The sequence below is a fragment of the Hemitrygon akajei genome, chromosome 11 (genome assembly GCF_048418815.1).
Source record: "Hemitrygon akajei chromosome 11, sHemAka1.3, whole genome shotgun sequence".
Taxonomy (NCBI): Eukaryota; Metazoa; Chordata; class Chondrichthyes; order Myliobatiformes; family Dasyatidae; genus Hemitrygon; species Hemitrygon akajei.
In genome coordinates, this window is record NC_133134.1 from 77,701,484 (window position 1) to 77,721,297 (window position 19,814).

Sequence of the window (19,814 nt, forward strand, 5' to 3'; positions counted from 1 at the left end):
CTGGCTCCATGTGCAGGAGGAAACTGGAGCCCCCAGTGGCAGCCCACCTGGTCACAGGGAGCACGTGCAAACTCCACGCCAGCAGCACCAGGGTTAGGATCCGACCTATCGCCCATTCTTACCAAAGATGTGCTTCTAAATGACTAACAATCCAGATCAGCAGGAAGAGAGAAGCTGGCAGCTATTAGATCAACACCCACAGAAGAGGAATACAGAATAATTAAAACTGACAAGCACACACACACCCTCCCTTAAAATCGTGCAAGGCACCAGGAATCAGTGCGGCAGCTTGGCTTCTGGCTGGTACAGTGATCCACATCAAAAGCAGCACCTCCCAAATCAGAAAGCACCCTTACCGGTTTAGAGCTTGGCAGAAACCTAGCCTCAGGGTTGAGCTGTATCGCGAGCGTGGGTCTTGTGGATTATGGCATCGTCTTCAATTTCATCCAACCTAATGGAGATCAAACAATGAGACTTGGACAATTTCTGTAAACCTCCATCTTCCTCCCCCCTCCCCCCGCCACTGAACACCTGTTGCTCATGAAGCCCGCCACTCTCACCTGGCCCCAGAGAAATTACCAAACGCATTAAACCGAAGCTGGATTAGTGTGGTAATCCGCTGCCAATCTCCCCGCTCTGACGTATTAGCTTTTCTTCAGTGCGGAGCAGGGATAGAGAATTGCACAACGCAAAAACAGAGAGAGAGCCACAACAGCAGATTAGACAAAAATAATCTCAATTTAGCTGGTACTCCAGTTCCAGTTAAAAGGACCTTAGTGGGACTGGAGGGTTTGGGTTACAAGTAGGGACTGGACCGGCTGGGACTGCTTTCCCCAGAGCAAAGGATGCTGAGCAGCGATCTTACAGAGGTTAATAAAAAATCACAGGAGGTATAGGTAAGATGGATGGTCAAAGAACTTTGCCCACAGTACAAAACTAGGGGGCACAGGTTTAAAGTGAGAGGGGAAAGATTTAAAAGAATCACGAGGGGGCAACAGTTTCCATACAAAGGGTGGGAGGGAAGGTGATCGCAAGACCCTGTTCGACATTGGCAAGCCCAGTTCACTGGTTCACTTGGGCAAGAGCAGAGGCGTGGCAGGCATACCGCGCGCGGTCTGTGCTGGGCTGGAGGGGGCGGAGCGCTGGATTGCGTTCACCTGCAGCTCCACTCGTGCATGACGACGACTTGTTCTTGCAGAAACATGGCTCCAGGACAACATCCCATGCACCATCAATCTATAGACCATGGCACTCAGGGACTCGGGCTCTATTTATGACTCTATATTTTTCTGCTATCATAATCATAAGCACTATATGTGCTGTGTGCGATTGAGTGTCTTACACCTTGGTCCTGGAGAAACACCGTTTTGAATTTGCATGTACAGTTGAATGACAATTAAACTGGAACTTGAATTTGGTGAGAATATGGAATGAGCTGCCAGAGGTGGATGCAATTACCATGTTGAACTTGGTGATGTAGAGGTGGACGACATTACCACATTGAACTTGAACTTAGTGAGAATATGGAATGAGCTGCCAGAGGAGGTAGAGGTGGGTACAATTACCATATTTAAAAGGAACTTGAGCAGTTACATGGGTAGGAAAGGAATGGGGGAGAGGGGATTATGGGTCAATGCCAGACAAATCTCAGTTAGGCAAATTGGTCAGCAAGGCTGTAGGACTTGTTTCTGTGCTGTATGACTTCCCAATGAAAGGGCCTACAAGTACGTAGTGCCTCTCGCAGACACAGAATGAAGGGAAGAGGGCCAGCAATTCGTTCGCAAGGGGGCACAAATTGTAACCACTATCAAATCTGTAACAAAGACAGAAAATGGTGGAAGACTCAGCAGGTCAGGCCAGATCAATGCAAAGGGAATCAATAGTCTCAATAGTTTCATTTAATATCAGAGAATGTATACAATATTCAACCTGAAATTCTTGTTCTTCGCGTAAAAAAACAGAAGAGTGCCCCACAGAATGAGTGACAGTAAAAATGTTAGAGCCCCGAAGTCCCCTCCCAGGCACAAGCAGCAGAAAAACAACTCTCCCTCTCCCCCCCCCCACTTATTTCAGCAATAAAAAGTATCTGCAGCCCCCATGACCTGCAGTACAACAAAAACGCATCATTCACCTGACAATTCAACACACCACAGGCTTTCTCTCTCACTAACAAAAGGACAGAGAGGTGTCACACAGCAAGAATGGAGACAAATAAGACAGAGAGAAAAACCTTGCTGATTTACAGTGTCAGATCAATAACACTTGATGTCGAAGGCCCTTTGTCAAAACTGGAAATGGCAGCAAAAACAAGCAGGCTTTAAATCAGCAGGTATCAACAAGGTAATGGGACACTGGGGTGCTTAGTTAATCCCGCTGCTTACAGGAGAATGAAAGGTATCAGAGTGAGTGGGGAAAAAAGGGTATGAAACACAACATTTGGGTACTGATTATCGGAGAACTGGAGCAAGTGTTCAAAGCAGCTCAGGATTCCATATATTCAGCGTAATGCTTTCCCTGCAGCGTGTGAAAGGGTGGCTGGCACACCCTCAGATGTGCCACATTTCACTGCAAGTTTCAGTGTACATGTGATAAGTTCAAATTTCAAAGTATATTTATTATCACAGGACGTCTATGTCACCTTATACAACCCCGAGATTCATTTTCTTGCAGGCGTTCACAGTAGAACAAAGAAATGCAATAGAATCAGTGAAAAACTACACAAACTGACAAAAAACCAATGTGCAAAGAAACTGAGCAAATACACACACAAAAAAATAAAATACAGAGAATGTGAATTGTCAAATCCTTGAAAGCCAATCCATAGGTTGTGGAATCAGATCAGTGAGTGAAATTGTCCGCACCGGAAAGCTTCAGGCACCTCATGGATGTAGGGTAGTAACGGTTCCTGTGGGACCCAAAACCTAACCTACGTAACTGAATCAGAATCTGAAGCAATGCTCCCACATTTCTTATATAGTGTGAGGGAGGCTAACAGTACAATAATGGATGTCTGTCTCCCTGGCCATTCCTTTTTCTCTCTTGTACAGGAGCTTGAAAGTCCAGATGTCCAGACAAGAACAACTCCTTCCCCACCACTGTCAGACCTCTAACCCCATCACGCCTTTCGCACCTCCTTCCCCATATGTCCGTTCCAATGAATTTATCTGAAATTTGCCTGGATTTGAGCAATATTCCTCCAAAACTTTCCTACCCATGCAACTGTCCAAAAGTCTTTTAAATGCCACAATTGTAACCACTCCCACCACTTTCGCGGGCAGCTCGTTCCATTTTCTCACCACCCTGTGTGTGGAAAATGTTGGCCCTCAGGTCCTTTTAAAATCTTTTCCCTATCACTTTAAATCTATGCCATCTATTTTTGGACTTCTCTAGTGGGGATAAAAATTTTTGGACCATATATCTCATCTATTGTTGCCACGTTCCTGGACTCAGTTCTACCTCTTGATTCTTCTGCTTCAGTAATTCTTTTTACAGTGCTGTGGCCTTCCATCGGTCAGGGTTGACCACGGATGTTGCATCCTAGCTGTCTAGCTACCCAAGCCAGGGCAGTACGACGTGGAGAGCCAGCTTTTGCCCGTGAAGCGGGTTCTCCCGCTTCACGCAGCTGATGAATCCAAATGCGCGGCAAAGACCAATACGGTTTGGCACCAGCAATGTTACAGGTGTTTGGAACTCAACGTAGGACTGCCTTAGGGACTCCAGCTCCAGATTTTTCCTCATGTTTTACTCCCGAAGCCTTCCTCTTGAGTGGGTATAGCTGCGAGGCAGTAAGGGTTTGACATCAGAGTTTTCCTTCCCCTAAATGAGCTGCCAACCACAGCTGACAAGCCCCATCTGCCCAGATTGCAATACAGTCTTTGCACTGTTCTGCTGTTTTGCAGTCACCTTTGCGTATTTATTATTACCGTGTACGTTGTTAATTGGGGGGGGGGGGTAGAACAGCGTGGAGATGCTGGTGCATATCACCAAGTCCTGGTTACTTATGCCAGGTAGACAATCTCTGAACAGTACTGATAATGGCTGGTGTCACCCATTTTGTAAAGACACTGCCCAGAAGAAAGCAATGGCAAAGACATTTCTGTAGAAAATTTGCCAAGAACAATCATGGACAGATAAAAGAACAACTGCTTGAAGGGGGTCTTTCCCACAGGCTTTAGACAGATGGAAGACCATGATTGCTTACGGAATAAGACACTGCACATAATGATGAAGATGACACTGTTTATTCTCCAAGCTTCATGCAACAAGAAATTTCATTGCACCCTGACATATAATCTCTTCGGCACCAGGATTGTCAGCTTATATTGTCAGTTTAGGAACAATTTCTTCCTCTTTGCCATCAGATTTCTGAATGGACAATGAATCCATGAATACTAACTACCTCGCCAAGTTTACTTTCTTCTTGCTACATGTAATTATACACACACACATATGTTACATATCTACACATATATAGTAATATATAACATATTTCTTGTTGCAATTTATAATATAGTTTATGCATTGCACTGTACTGCTGCCACAAAACAAATTTCATGCATATGTCAGTGATAATAATCCTAATTCTGATCTAGATTATCCATATTCACATCACTGGAGTGGAACCTGAATCCCTTCACTTTACCATGACTCGAGGGAGAAAATACTACTCGTTTTATCTTGACTAAAACTTTGTAGTACAAGACCTGAGCTGCAGGGAACAGATTGGAGACCTGATTAAAGTTCACAACATTATGAGGGGCAGAGATAGACAATTTAAAAAACCTTTCGACAATAATAAAATTAAAAAGGTTAGGGGTAAGAGCCAAAGGGGTCACAAGGACAACTGTTTTCATGCAGAAGGTGGCTAGAATCTGGAACCAACTGCCTAAGGTTCCGTCAACTGCTTCTGCCTAAGAGACAAAGGCTCTCACAACATCTAAGACATCTCTGCATTCTCTTCTTCCCCCCACCGCAATTCCAAGAAGATAAAGCTGGACACAACGTGCCAGCAAGCTCAAGGACAGTTTCTATCTTGCCGTTGTAAGATTATCGAGTAGTTTCCATGTATGAAAGAGATACACTCTTGACCTCTCAATCTACCTCATCGTAGAGTGTACCTTGTTGTCTACCTGCACTGCACTCTCTCTACTGACAGGCATGAACCAGATACTTGGCTCAGCTTCACCACACCCCCACATCTTCTACTAATATTGCATTTGGCCACTTCCAACTTGGTACAAACAAGTTCAACTGCAGGAGCAAGGGCCATGATGTACATAGTACAGTACAGCATTGCCTCATAAGACCATAAGCAAATGAGAACTGAATTATGTCATTCAGCCCATTGAGTCAGCTCAGCCGTTCCGTCATGGTTGATTTATCGACTCCCTTCTCCTGCCTTTTCCTCATAAACTTTGACACCCTTACTAATCAAGAACCTATCAATTTCCATTTTAAACATACAGTACTCAATTATTTGGCCACCACAGCCATCTGTGGCAATGAACACTGCGTGCTAGCTAAAGAAATTCCTCCTTACTTCTGTTCTAAATCAATGTCCCTCCATTCTGAGGTTGAGCCTCTGGTCCTAGACTCCCCACTATAGGAAACATCCTCTCCATGTTCACTTTCAATATTCAACAGGTTTCAGTGAGATTCTCTCCTCCCATCACCCCATTCTTCTAAACTCCAGCAAGTTACAGGCAAGTAACCCTTTCATTCCCAAAACCTTTCTCATGAACCTCCTCTGGACCCTCTTCAATGCAGCACAGCTTTTCTTAGATAAGGTGTCCAAAACTGTTAGTCACTGGCAGCCAACCAGAAAAGGCCCCCTTTATTCCCACTCTTTGCCTCCTACCACTCAGCCAATCTTCTATCCATGCTAATATCTTTCACTAAATACCATGGGCCCTTACCTTGTTAAGCAGCCTTACGTGCACCTTGTCAAAGGCTTCTGAAAATCCAAGTAAACAACATCCACTGACTGACTCTCCTTTGTCTATCCTGCCTGTTATTTCCTCAAAGAATTCCAACAGAGCTATCAGGGAAGATTTCCCCTAATGGAAACCACACTGAATTTATCATATGCCTCCAAGTATCCAAAAAACACATCTTTAATAATGGACTCCAGCATCTTCCCAATCACTGAAGTCAGGACAACTTTTCTTCTGCCTCCCTTCCTTCTTAAAGAGTGGAATGACATTTGCAACTTTCTAGTCCTCCAGAACCACCACTGACTCTAGTGATTCTTGAATGAATGATCACTACCAATGCCTCCACAATCACTTCAGCTACCTTCTTCGGTACTCTGGGATGAAGTCCATCTGGTCCAGGTGACTCACCTACCTTTAGACCTTTCAGACTCCAAGTATTTTCTCCTTCTGCCCCCTGAGAGTCTCAAATTTCTAGCATTGCTGTGGTCTTCCACAGTGCAGATTGACATAAAATACATATTGAGTTCATCCATCATTTCTTTGTCCCCCATTAATAACTCTCCACCATCATTTTCCAGCAGACTGAACTATTCCAATTAATGAAGACCAGCCATACCGCTTCTTAACCATCCCAATAAGGCACCCAGAGCTGAACACAATACTCCAAGTAGTCAGAATGTCTAAAAAGATGTAAAATTCCTTATTCAGCTGTTGAGTTGAGGACCACTCTTATGGCAATGAACCTCAATTTTAAGGTGATGGTTCCTTCTCCTGCATTTATATAGTGCCCTTCACAATGTCAGGATCTCAAAATAATACTTTTGAGAAAATCTTCTCTTACTAAATCATATGAAAGGTTTAACTGGTTCTCAACTATACATGCTCATGGGAATGCAGACTCATCGATATTTAATGCTGGTGAATCAGTACTTCCAGTGCAGACTAAAGTTTCCAAGTTATTTCTAATACCAATACAGTAAACAATCAGCAGGTCAGCCAATCACTGTTGAGAGAGAAACAGTGTTAGCATCTCTGTACTGTCTTAATCCTAACCCCTGATTCTGTCTTCTGAATTTATTCAGCCAAAATCTTGATCAACTGGCCAAACGTGCCCATTCTGTGTAATTTTAACTTCCATGATGCAACATGGGCCACTCCTGCTGTGTTAGGGGAGATAGATAACTGAGATGATTGGCTGTTCCTATCATTAATGGCTTTCCGCCTCAGCCAGAAAGTCCAGGACCAGAGGGCAAAGCCTCAGAATACAAGGACATCCCTTTACAACAGAAATGAGAGGAACTTCTTTAACCAAAGGGTTGTGAATCTGTGGAATTCATAATCTCATAGAACATTACAACACAGAAACAGGCCTTTCAGCCCATCTAATTCATGCTGAACCTTTAATCTGCCCGGCCCCATCGATCTTCACCCAGACCATAGCCCTCCATAACCCACCCATCCAAGTTCCTCTTAATTGTTGAAATTGGACCCGAATCCACCACTTGCACTGGCAGCTCATTCCACATTTGCACCACCCTGAGTGAAGAAATTCCCTCTCATTTTCCCCTTAAATAATTTATCTTTCACATTAAATCATGACTTATAGTTCTAGTCTCACACAACCTCAATGGAAAAAGCCTGCTTGCATTTACCCTATCTATACCCTCAATTTTGTATATCTCTATCAAATTTCCCCTCATTCTCCCATACTCCAGGGAAGGAAGTCCTAACCTATTCATCCTTTTCCTATAACACAGGTCCTCAGGTCCCAGCAACACCTTTATAATTTTTTTCCGCTTCAATTCATTGCCACAGACAGCTGTGCTGGGCAAATCATTGGGTATATTTAAAGCAGAAGTTGATAGGTTCTTGATTAGCAATGGTGTCAAAGGCTACAGGAAGAAGGCAGGTTGAGAGGGGTAACAATAAAACAGCCATGATGGAATGGCAGAGAAGACTCAATAGACCAAATGGCCTAATTCTGCTCCTATGTCTTATGGAAAGTACAAACTGTATCTGAGCTATTTTGGATTAGGTGTCTATTTGTAATGTGTTTCATTTAAGCAGCCAGGGATTTAAACCGAAACTATTAGGGATGGACAAATGCCAAGTCCAGGAAACAAGGAGCACATGTATTGTATTTACAGAGCCTGGGCTGGATAACACACCTGTCGGTACATCTGTCCACCCATTTAACAGGGTGGTGGCTCCACCTCTTGCAACATTCTCATTACACCTTCCACAGTAGCAACCGGCAAAAAAAAAACAGCATCTATTAAATGGCAGCCATCCCCAAAGGTGTTACCACCACACTGAACGGCTTCTCCAACGACGCCCAACTGCAATTCCCTACTCAGCTGACCTTGCCCCCGCCCCACTGCCTGAAATACAACAGGCCACAGAGCAGTTGCTGCTCAAAGCCCACCTACCTAACTAACACTGCAACTGTACCTAGATGTACTGGTACTCACACCTCAGCAAGAAACTTGACTTGGACAGCTGCTTCCCTTCAACCATTCAGTTCTTGAATCGCTAGTTTAGCAACAGTGACCACTTTGACCAGTCCTGAAGGGTGTCGACCTGAAACACTGATAGTTTCTTCCCCTCTATAGACGCTGCCCCAATCTGCTGAGATCGTCCAGCATTTTGCAATGTGTTGCACAGGAGCCGAATCAGACCACTCGGCTCATTGAGTCTGCTCCTGCTCCTGCATCTGCAGAACCTCTTGAGTTTGTCGACTATCATCACTTTGCAATGTAACAAAATGTTGTGTTCTTTAGTTCTCAAAGGAATTGTATTCATGTTTCTGCACTTCTTGCAAATGTTGTTTATCGTGGGCCTGTGATGCTGCCCATTACAAGTCTCTCGCTGCACCTGTGCTTACATGTACTTGTGCATATGACAATAAATGCGACCTTGACTTTAACTTTGATAATCAATTCCAATTCCTTTGTCACCTTTGCCACCAAAGGGAAGATGAGTGAGTGGGGGGGGGGGGGGGAAATTGAAAGGCCTCTCCTATCAGATTCCTCCTCCTCCTTCTGCCCTGTATCCCTTTCACCTATCCCCTTCCAGCTTCTTACTTCCCACCCACCTATCACCTGCCATCGTGTACCTCTTTCCCTCCCCCAACTTCTTATTCTGGCTTCTGCTCTCTTCCTTTCCAGTCCTGAAGCAGGGTCTCAGCCCGAAAAGTGCACTGTTTATATTCCCCTTCATAGATGCTGCCTGACTTGCTGAGTTACTGCAGCATTTATGTGTGTTGCTTCAATTCCTGACTTCCTGCAGACCTCAGTGCTAACACACCATCACTGGCAGCTAGCCCTGTCATTATCTAGTACCGTCAGAACCTGTCTGGTTACTTTTAGTCAACCTCCATCACCTGACAGCCCCTACACCCCACCAGACCTCCCTACCCTCAGATATCCACACAGCCCTGACAGTCAAAGAGCCAGACTCTCCAGCTCATTATGTTCATGCAACTCACCAAATATTTGTACTGCAGCCTACAAGAGGTTAACAAACGTGACAATCCCATAACTGCTCCGAGAGATTTAGATGAGGATGTGGAAGGGTGGGTTAATAAGTTTGCAGATGATACAGAGCTTGGTGGTGTTGTGGATAGTAGAAGGTTATCACGGGTTACATCTTGCCATTAACAGGATGCAGAGCTGGGCCAAGTGGCGGATGGAATCCAATCTGTTAAAAGTGTAAATTGATGCACTTTCGGAAGGTCGGACTTGAAGGCAGAGTACAGGGTGAGTGGTAGGATCCGTAGCAGGGTGTAGGAAAGTAGTTTGGGGGACTTGGGAGTAGGTTAAAGGGACTGTCCTGAACGCCTGACCTCAAGAGAGTGACAGGAGAGGTCAGCCACATGGAGGGGGCGGGGGTTCCGGGTGGAGGGAGGGGCGGTGCTACGGGAAAGGGCGTGTCCAGGGGGCGGGATCACATCGCCAGCTCGGCGTCTCGCTGCCCAGCCCACTCCCTGACCTCTGACCCTTCCCTTCACCTGTTGTCAAATAGCCAAGACGGCCCGACGGGAGTTAAAGGAAGGGAATCCCTTTACCTTCCCAGCACCCCCACCCCCCCCCCCCAGCCCCAAACAAGCCAAGCCGAACGACCATCAAACAAACTAACTGCGGGTCAACTGGCCGTCGCCTACCTGCACTCGGCAGCAACTTCCGGTCCTGGAGTAATTAATTTAACAATTTAACCGGACTGACAAGCAACCAGGCTGACAACACCGAAGAGACAGGCAGAGAAGAAGGGCACGCCGCTAATTCACTGCTAAGCGTGTTTCTCCCTCCCGTCGCCCATTCGCTCTGCTCCCGAGGAGAGGGAAAAAAACTTCACGCAATGCCGCTTGAGACTCCGCCTCCCGCCCGGCCTACTGGAGGCCGCCCCTCCCCCTCGGCGGCGGGCGGCCCCCTTGGATTTCCATCTCCATTAGTCAATATCGACGTCAATTTAAGTAACGTCCAGCCGCCCTGGACCTACATACCCGTCTGGTTGGTGTATGGTCACATCAATCTCAAAACAAGCGGTTTCTATTGGCTTCCAGATGAAGCTCCGCCCGATTGACAGTCGCGTCAGTCACCTCAGTTGCGCCCAGCCTCGTGGCGCAGTCCGCAGTGCCAATTGGAGAATCTAGATGTCTATCAAATATTTCCCCGCCCCATCAGTTTGCGCAAGCGACGACATAGAAAAACTCAGTGTGCTGATTGGTCTGGTGTCGCCCGTGAGTGAATGCAATCCCGTCGATCAGGCTAAGCTCCGCCTCCACGACTTCAACCTCCATCTTGATTGGTTGGATCAGCAGAGCGCAGGCGAGGCTTTGGAGTCGCCACCTGATCTAATTCGCCCCGCCCCGAGACTGAGGTAGGTCACCTGAAGCCCTCCCTCTCCTCCCTCAATAACTGAAGATAGGTATTAAATTTAATTGATCACTGAACGAGGATCCTGAGGAAAAATATAGTAAAACCTTCACATTTTTGTTATGAATAGCAAACTCCTGTCTGTGGCGCTTGTTCACTGGTCACGTGGGGCAAATACAGCCGCCCTCCCTCCCTGCCATACAGCAAGTGGGCGGGTGGCGTCGGACCGTGGCTCTCCCCCCTCACGCCAGCAGAGTCTATATTTCCTATTTTTTCTTTTTATACTCTCTCTCTCCCCTCTTTTTCCCTCTCACTCTCCTCTTCCCCTCACCCCATCTCTCCCCCCCTCCACATCCGCCCACCTCCAAGGCCTCCACCCCCCCCCAAAGCCTCCATCTCTCACCCAAACTTCCATCTACCCCCCCAAGCTTTTTTTAATTAGTTTTTCAAAACATTTTACAAATTAAAAACCCCAAATCCCAATGAGGAAGATTAATACAGTGCAAAATTAAGCATACAATAACAATATGCTACAAAGGAAGAGAATTAACAAAAAAGCACCTAAATTAAAGACAAGTAAGCTTAGTATCCTCCCCAAGCCCCACAACACAAGAAAAAACAACTCCAGACCAACCGCAACTCAATATAGAGAGTATAGGTCAGGACAGTCAAACTCCCAGACTGTGAATACACTTAGCAACGGAGGATAATAATGCCTACTACCAGAAAAAAAAAGGGAGCTGAAAGCAAGGGACCGAAAAGAAGAAGAAAAAAAAACAAAACCCCTAGTCAAGAGGAAGGCTATGAAAATACTCGATAAAAGGTCCCCAGACCTTATGGAACTTTAGATCCGAATTGAGAACTGAATAATGAAATTTTTCGAGGTCCAAGCAGGCCATAGTCGTTAAGCCATTGCACATGAGTGGGCGGGGCAACATCTCTCCATCTAAGGAGGATCAAGCGTCTAGCCAGGAGAGAGGCAAAGGATAATATTCGGCATTTGGTCGGGCCCAGACATAAATCTGTCTCGCCCCAAAAACCGAACAGAGCAATTAAGGGGTTTGGTTCTAGGTGCTGATTCAGAATACCCGATAATGTAGTGAAGACATCTTTCCAGAATTTCTCCAAGCTAGGACAGAACCAGTACATGTGGATGAGAGAGGCCACGCCCCTCTTGCATTTATCACAGAGCGGACTAATGCTAGGGTAGAATCGAGATAGTTTAGATTTAGACATATGGGCTCTATGAACAATCTTAAACTGTAAAAGGCAATGACGAGCACAAAGAGAGGTTGAGTTAACCGATTTGAGAACCCCCCCCAAGCTTTTATCTCCCCACCCAAGCATCCCTCTCACCTCCCACCGCCAGCCTCACTCTCACCCCAAGCCTTCATGGTCCCCCCCAAGTCCTGTCTCCCTTTCACCCCAGCCCCTGCCAAGCCTCCCTCTCACCCCAGCCCTGCCTAGCCTTCCTCTCTCACAGTTCCCACCCCCACCTCCCTCCCCCTCTCTTATTCAAAAGGTGCCCTCAAGACAACCCACAGCAGTACAGCACACCAGTTTGTTTAACTTCGGTGGAATGTTCTAGATCAAAACTGAGGTCAGGATTACGGTATATGACACCTGGACATGTGTGGATTGCTTAGAGATGGCCAGTGTGGATTTATTCTTGCCAAATCATGACAAACAAATGGTGGAATCTTTAGATGCATACAAGAGGAAACGCACATGGTCACTGGGAGAACATACTAATTCTGTGGACACACACACCACCCCAGATCCCAAGATCAGAATATACCACTTTGGGAAGAGGGCAAAACATGAGACTAGGTGGATCGCTCTGATGTAGAGCAGTAAATGACTTAATGGGCTGAATAGCCTCTTCCAGTGGTATAACCATTCTATTAGCTGATGCCTTCTATCATACCAGCCAATACTTACATCTCATACCAATCAACTCCCATTCTTGTTGCAACTTGCCAAAAACAAGGGGTTACAGCAAAGTTCTAAGTAAATTTATTATTCAAGTACATACAGTATGTGTCACCATATACTACCCTGAGATTCATTTTCTTGTGGACATTCACAGTAAATACAAAAAGACACAATAGAATCAATACAAAAGCGCACAAGAGATGAACAAACAACCAGTGTACAAAAGGCAGCAAAAACTCAAGGACTCTACAACATTTGTTCTTAATATTTATTGCTTATTCATCTATTATTATTGAGGCATAGCTTGTGGAAGTACTTCAGTGTTACAGTGAGTGAAGTTACCCCGTCTGGTTCAGGAGCCTGATAGTTGAAGGGTAATAACTTCCTGAACCTGCTGATATGGGACTTGAAGCTCCTCTACCTCCTTCTCGATGGGAGCAGCAAGAAGACAGCATGGTCTGGGTAGTGGGGGTCCTTTCTGATGGATGCTGCTTTCCTATGATAATGCTCCTTGTAGATGGGCTCAATGGTGGGGATTAATGTACCAGAACATCTATATATTCCATTAGTTTGGTCATTTCTCACTAGGGAAATGGACTAGAAGTCCTGCCCAATTTCCACCCACATCTCTGTTCACAGAATTATCAGATTAACGCATTCCTGGTGGGTGTTTCGCAGAACAACTACCATAGATTACACTGTGTGTTATCTCACTGAATCTCAATCACCTCTTATGCAGACGTCTATTATTGAAAGGAGTGAAGTGTTTCCACAGACCTTTATGATTGTCCCAAAGCAACTTACAACTAATGATGAGAGCTACGCTACCTACAGCAAAAACCTCAACAATGGATAGAGACTACCAACACAATCTCTAGAAAACCCTCTGACTCCTACATACACACTATCGTTAGAACCAAAATCAGGTTTATCACTAACGTCATGAAATCTGTTGTTTTATGGCTGTGGTACAGTGCAAACATTTTTTTAAAAAATTACTCCAGTTACTCTACATAGATTGATAAAAGTAGTTTAAATAGTTCATTAAATAGTTCATTTTCTCAAAACCCCAGAGAAGGTCAACAGCTTTAAATTCCCGGGCATTAACCTGTCCTAGGCCCAGCACATAAAGGTGATCACGAGGAAGGTGTGCCAGCATTATTATTTTTTTAGGAGCATAAGGAGGTTTAGGACATTCTTAACAAACCCCTACAGATGTCCTGACTGGTGATGTCATGGTCTGGTAAGGCAACTAGAAAGTGCAGGAACACAAGAAGCTGCAGAGGGTCGTGGACTCAGCCCAACACATCATGGGGACATCATTCCCTACTATCAGTAGTATCTACAAGAAGCCAACATTCATCATCAGAGATCCCTACCATCCGGCCCAGGCCATCTTCTCACAGCTCCCATTGGATAGGATGTACAGAAGCCTGAAGTCCCACACCACCAGGTTCAGGAACAGCTACTTCCCTTCTTGAAGCAAATGGCACAACCCAGATCACTGCCTCAGTATAGGAACACAAGGACCACTTTGTACAACAATGGAATTTGAATTCTCATTCTAATTGTGTTTTCTTTTAAAACTGATGTATAACTTATGTTTGTCTTGTGAATGTTGTGTATCTGATGCTGTTGCAAGTAAGATTTTCATTTGCATCTGTGCACACATGTACTTATGCAGATAACAATAAACTCGACTTTGACTTTCCTTGAAAAGTGGCACATCTCTATCAACTCCAGTAATCACTGGCCAACAGAGTGGCCCACTGCCTCCCAGCTCCGGCAACCCGGATTCAATCCTGAACACTGGCGTGTGTGTGTAGAGGTTGCATGTTCTCCCTGTGACTGTGTGGGTTTCAGTTTCCACCCACAACTTAAAGACATGCAGTGGCATGGGGAATTAGCTGTTGTAACTGTGAGGGTAAGTGGTAGACGGGAATGCGGGGATAATAAAAATGGATAGATGGTTGCTTGATGGTCAGTGGACAAACGAGCTGGGATTGTCTGCATGTCTGTGACTCAGAGGACAAGGAGTAGCTGGGAAGGGTTTGAGGACCTCCAGTCTATGCACAGAAGCACACGGCCCAACATAACCAGTGGAAGGAGCACACCACCTCATGATCGAGCCACCCAGCCATTTCCACACCGCATGATCTAGCCACCCAGCCATTTCCACATTCTGCGGCAGAACTTGTAGCTGCCACATTGACTTCAGATCAAATGTAGATTGGAGGACTGTTTGTTGAGAACATTTGCTCCATCCACCACGAAAGGTGGATGCCCTCTAGTAATAGATATTTGATTAGATATTGTGATCCTGGGAAAACGATTCTGACTGTCTATTCTGTCTAAGCCTCTCATCCCATTCTGACATGTTCTATGCCTCCTCTATTGCCAAGATGAAGCCACAGTCAGGTTGGAATAGCAACACTTCATATTCCATCTGGGTAGCCTACAACCTGATGACATGAACATTGATTTCTCAAACTTCCGGTAATTTCTCCCCTCTTCCTTCTGTTTCTATTTTCTATTCTACATTCTGGTTCCCCTCTCACCCTTTCTCCTCACCTGCCATCCTCCTTCCCTTTCTTCCAGGGTCCACTGTACTCTCTTAGCAGATTCCTTCTTCATCAGCCCTTTACCTCTTCTACCTAAACCCTCCCAGCTTCTTATTTCATCTGCTCTCCCCTACCCACCCACCTTTCCCCTCATCTGCAAGCTTGCACTCCTTTCCCTCCTACCACCACCTTATTCTAGCTTTTACCCCCTTCCTCTGATGACCTGATGAAAGGCCTCAGCCCAAAATGTCAGCTATTTATTCCCCTCCATTGAGGCTGCCTGTCGCACTGAGTTCTTCCAGCCTTTTGTGTGTGATGCACATTGATTTCAGCAGTGTCCTTGGAAGCCGCAGATCCAGAGTGCAAGCAAATCGTCCTTGATCCCAAGGGACTGTCTCAGAAGATTAGACTTTTAAAGTACAGCACATGAGACAGAGTATTTCAGGAAAGACATGGAAGCTTTAGAGAGGATGTAGAAAAGGTTCACCAGGACGTTATCTGGATTAGAGGGCATGTGGACAGACCTGTATTGTGTTCGCTGGAGCAGCGGAGGCTGAGTGGAGATCTGTTAGAGGTTTATAAGATGAGAGGCTTAGACAGAATAGACAGTCAGAATCATTTTCCCAGGATCACAATATCTAATCAAATATCTATTACTAGAGGGCATGCATTTACGGTAAGGTGTGGAATATTTAAAGACGACATATAGAGCAAGATTTTTTCACACAGTGTGGTAGAGGCCTGGAATATTCAGCCAATACTGGCGGTGGAGTTAGATATAAAAGACATTCAGGAGATTCTTAGATAGGCACATGGATGTGCAGGGAGGGATATGGATGTAGTATAGGCGTTTAGTTGGCGCTTAATTAGTTCAACACTACATGTTGTGCAGAAAGGCCTGTTCCTGTGCTGTACCACTCTGTGTTCTATTCGGATTAAGCTCACAAGTTTCCGAGTTGAAATAGGGAATTAGTAAACATACAGGATGAATATTATATCCCATTTACCAACACTTGCCTCTATGTCTCGATGATCAAGTGTTCATCTTGATGCATAATATTGTGAGAATCTCTGCTTCTGACACCCCCTTAGGCAGTCCATTCCAGATTCCAATCCCCCTCTGGGTGGAAAGATCCCATGCATCATTTTGTATCCTTCTATCAGTTTCCTCCCCAATGCCCCCACTGCCTCCTCCATTCCAAGGGAAAAAAATCTAAACTATTCCATCCCTCGTCGTAACTGAAACACTGCCATCCTAGGCAAAATCATGGTGAATCTCCTCTGCACCATCTCCAGTGCAATCACTTTCTTCTGAGGGTGTGGCTACCAAAAACAGAACACAGAACAGTACAACACAGGATCAGGCCAGAGATCTCCTGGTGGCCTCCATTTCAAATCTACTTCCCATTCCCATGGCCTCCTCTACTGCCACGATGAGATCTCACTTAGGTTGGAGGGACAACATCTTATATTCCATCTGGGTAGCCTCCAACCTGATGGCATGAGCATTGATTTTTCAAACTTCTGGTAATTGCCCCCTCTCCTTCACCATCCCTATTCCTGTTTCCCCCTCTCACTTTATCTCCTTACCTGCCTATCACCTCACTCTGTACGCCTCCCCTTCCCTTTCTTCCATTGTCTTCTATCCTTTCTTCTCAGATTCCCCCTTTTCCAGCTCTTCATCTCTTTCACCAATCAACTTTCCAACTCTTTACTTCACCCTCTCCCGCTCTCCCAGTTGCATCTATCACCTACCACCTTGTACTTCTTCCTCTCCACTCCTCCCCACCTTCTTGCCCTGACTTCTCATTTTTTTTCCAGTTCTGATCAAGGGTCTCGGCCCGAAACATTGACTATTTACTCCATAGATGCTGCCTGGCCTACTGAGTTCCTCCAGCACTTAGTGTGTGTTGACAGGAACAGGCCCTTCGGCCACCAATGTTGTGCCCAACTAATTAAATTAGTAACAACACACACAAAATGCTGGTGGAACACAGTAGGCCAGGCAGCATCTATAGGGAGAAGCACTGTCGACGTTTCGGGCTGAGACCCTTCGTCAGGACTAACTGAAAGGAAAGATACTAAGAGATTTGAAAATAGGTGGGGGAGGGGGAAATGCGAAATGATAGGAGAAGACCGGAGGGGGTGGGATGAAGCTAAGAGCTGGAACGGTGATTGGCAAAAGTGATACAGAGCTGGAGAAGGGAAAGGACGGGAGGCCTAGGGAGAAAGAAAGGGGGAGGGGAGCAACAGAGGGAGATGGAGAACAGGCAGAGTGATGGGCAGAGAGAGAGAAAAAAACAAACAACTAAATATGTCAGGGATGGGGTAAGAAGGGGAGGAGGGGCATTAACGGAAGTTAGAGAAGTCAATGTTCATGCCATCAGGTTGGAGGCTACCCAGCCGGTATAGATAGATAGATAGATACTTTATTCATCCCCATGGGGAAATTCAACTTTTTTTTCCAATGTCCCATACACTTGCTGTAGCAAAACTAATTACATACAATACTTAACTCAGTAAAAAAAAAATATGATATGCATCTAAATCACCGTCTCAAAAAGCATTAATAGCTTTTAAAAAGTTCTTAAGTCCTGGAGGTAGAATTGTAAAGCCTAATGGCATTGGGGAGTATTGACCTCTTCATCCTGTCTGAGGAGCATTGCATTGATAGTAACCTGTCACTGAAACTGCTTCTCTGTCTCTGGATGGTGCTATGTAGAGGATGTTCAGAGTTATCCATAATTGACCGTAGCCTACTCAGCGCCCTTCGCTCAGCTACCGATGTTAAACTCTCCAGTCCTTTGCCCACGACAGAGCCCGCCTTCCTTACCAGCTTATTAAGACGTGAGGCGTCCCTCTTCTTAATGCTTCCTCCCCAACAAGCCACCACAAAGAAGAGGGCGCTCTCCACAACTGACCTATAGAACATCTTCAGCATCTCACTGCAGACATTGAATGACGCCAACCTTCTTAGGAAGTACATTCGACTCTGTGCCTTCCTGCACAAGGCATCTGTGTTGGCAGTCCAGTCAAGCTTCAAGTATATAAGGTGTTGTTCCTCCAACCTGAGTGTGGCTTCATCTTGACAGTAGAGGAGGCCATGGATAGACATATCAGAATGGGAATGGGACGTGGAATTAAAATGTGTGGCCACTGGGAGATCCTGCTTTCTCTGGCAGACAGAGCGTAGGTGTTCAGTGAAACGGTCTCCCAGTCTGCGTCGGGTCTCACCAATATATAAAAGGCCACACCGGGAGCACCGCTTCTCCCTATAGATGCTGCCTGGCCTGCTGTGTTCCACCAGCACTTTGTGTATGTTGTTCGAATTTCCAACATCTGCAGATTTCCTGGTGTTTGCTAATTAAATTAGTAATCTAATGTTCAACTAAATGAATCCCTTCTGCCTACATAATGTCCATAGCTTTCTATTTCCTGCACAGTCATCTTCCTATCTGAGAGCTTGAATGCCTCTATCGTCAAGCGATGCCTCAGTAGGTGGCAGCATCATTAAGAACCCTCACTATCCAGGACATGCCCTCTTCTCATTACTGCCATCAGTGTGCAGTCAAGGTGTTTCAACTGATTGTAGTAAAAATACACCTGTATCTGGAAGGTCTGACTGCTAGTGTGTCAGTATCCTGGCAAAAACTACACCATGAAGACAAAAGAACACTGCAAGCAACTCCAAAAATAGGTTATTAAAAAGCACGTCAGGAGATGGATACAGGAAAATGTCCAAGTCACTGAATATCCTTGGAGTACAGTTAAGTCAATCATCAAGAAATAGGAAGAATATGGCACAGCTGTAAATCTGCCTAGAGCAGGCCATCCTCAAAACCAAAGTGACCATGCAAGAAGGGGACGAGTGAGGGAGGCCACCAGGAGACCTATGACAACTCTGGAGGAGTTACAAGCTTCAGTGGCTGAGATGGGAGAGACTGCACATACAACAACTGTTGCCCGGGTGCTTCACCAGTCACAGTTTTATGGGAGAGTGGCAAAGAGAAAGCCACTGTTGAAAACAACTCACATGAAATCTCAGCTGGAGTTTGCCAGAAGGCATGTGGGAGACTCTGAAGTCAGCTGGAAAAAGGTTCTATGATCTGATGAAACCAAAATTGAGCCTTTTGGCCATCAAACTAAACCTATGTTTGGTGTAAGCCAAACACTGCACATCATCAAAAACACACCATCCCTACCATGAAGCATGCTTCACTACAGCAGACCCTGGAAGGCTTGTGAAGGTAGAGGGTGAAATGAATGCAGCAAAATACAAGGAGATGCTGGAGGAAAACCTGATGCAGTCTACAAGAGAACTACAACTTGGGAGAAGATTTGTTTTCCAGCAGGGCACTGACCTCAAGCATAAACCAAAGCTGCACAGGAATGGCTTTAAAACAACAAAGCTTTTAAACTTGGTCCTGGAGTGACCAAGTCAGAGTCCAGACCTCAATCCAATTGAGAATTTGTGGCTGGACTTGAAAAGGGCTGTTCACTCGCAATCCCCA

The 19,814-nt window shown here is 45.5% G+C and overlaps 1 protein-coding gene across 2 annotated transcripts in view; it reads right to left on the reverse strand.

The window, feature by feature from the left end:
- Positions 1 to 10,265, reverse strand: part of LOC140735738 (zinc finger and BTB domain-containing protein 7B-like) — a 193,646-nt gene extending 183,381 nt beyond the window's left edge. For both annotated transcript variants that reach the window (XM_073061176.1, XM_073061177.1), the window contains exons 1-2: positions 10,096 to 10,265; positions 357 to 451 (exon numbers count right to left, since the gene is read on the reverse strand). The gene's annotated coding sequence lies outside the window, so the exon portion shown is untranslated. The remainder of the gene's footprint in view (positions 1 to 356; positions 452 to 10,095) is intronic.
- Between the last annotated feature and the right edge of the window lie 9,549 nt (positions 10,266 to 19,814).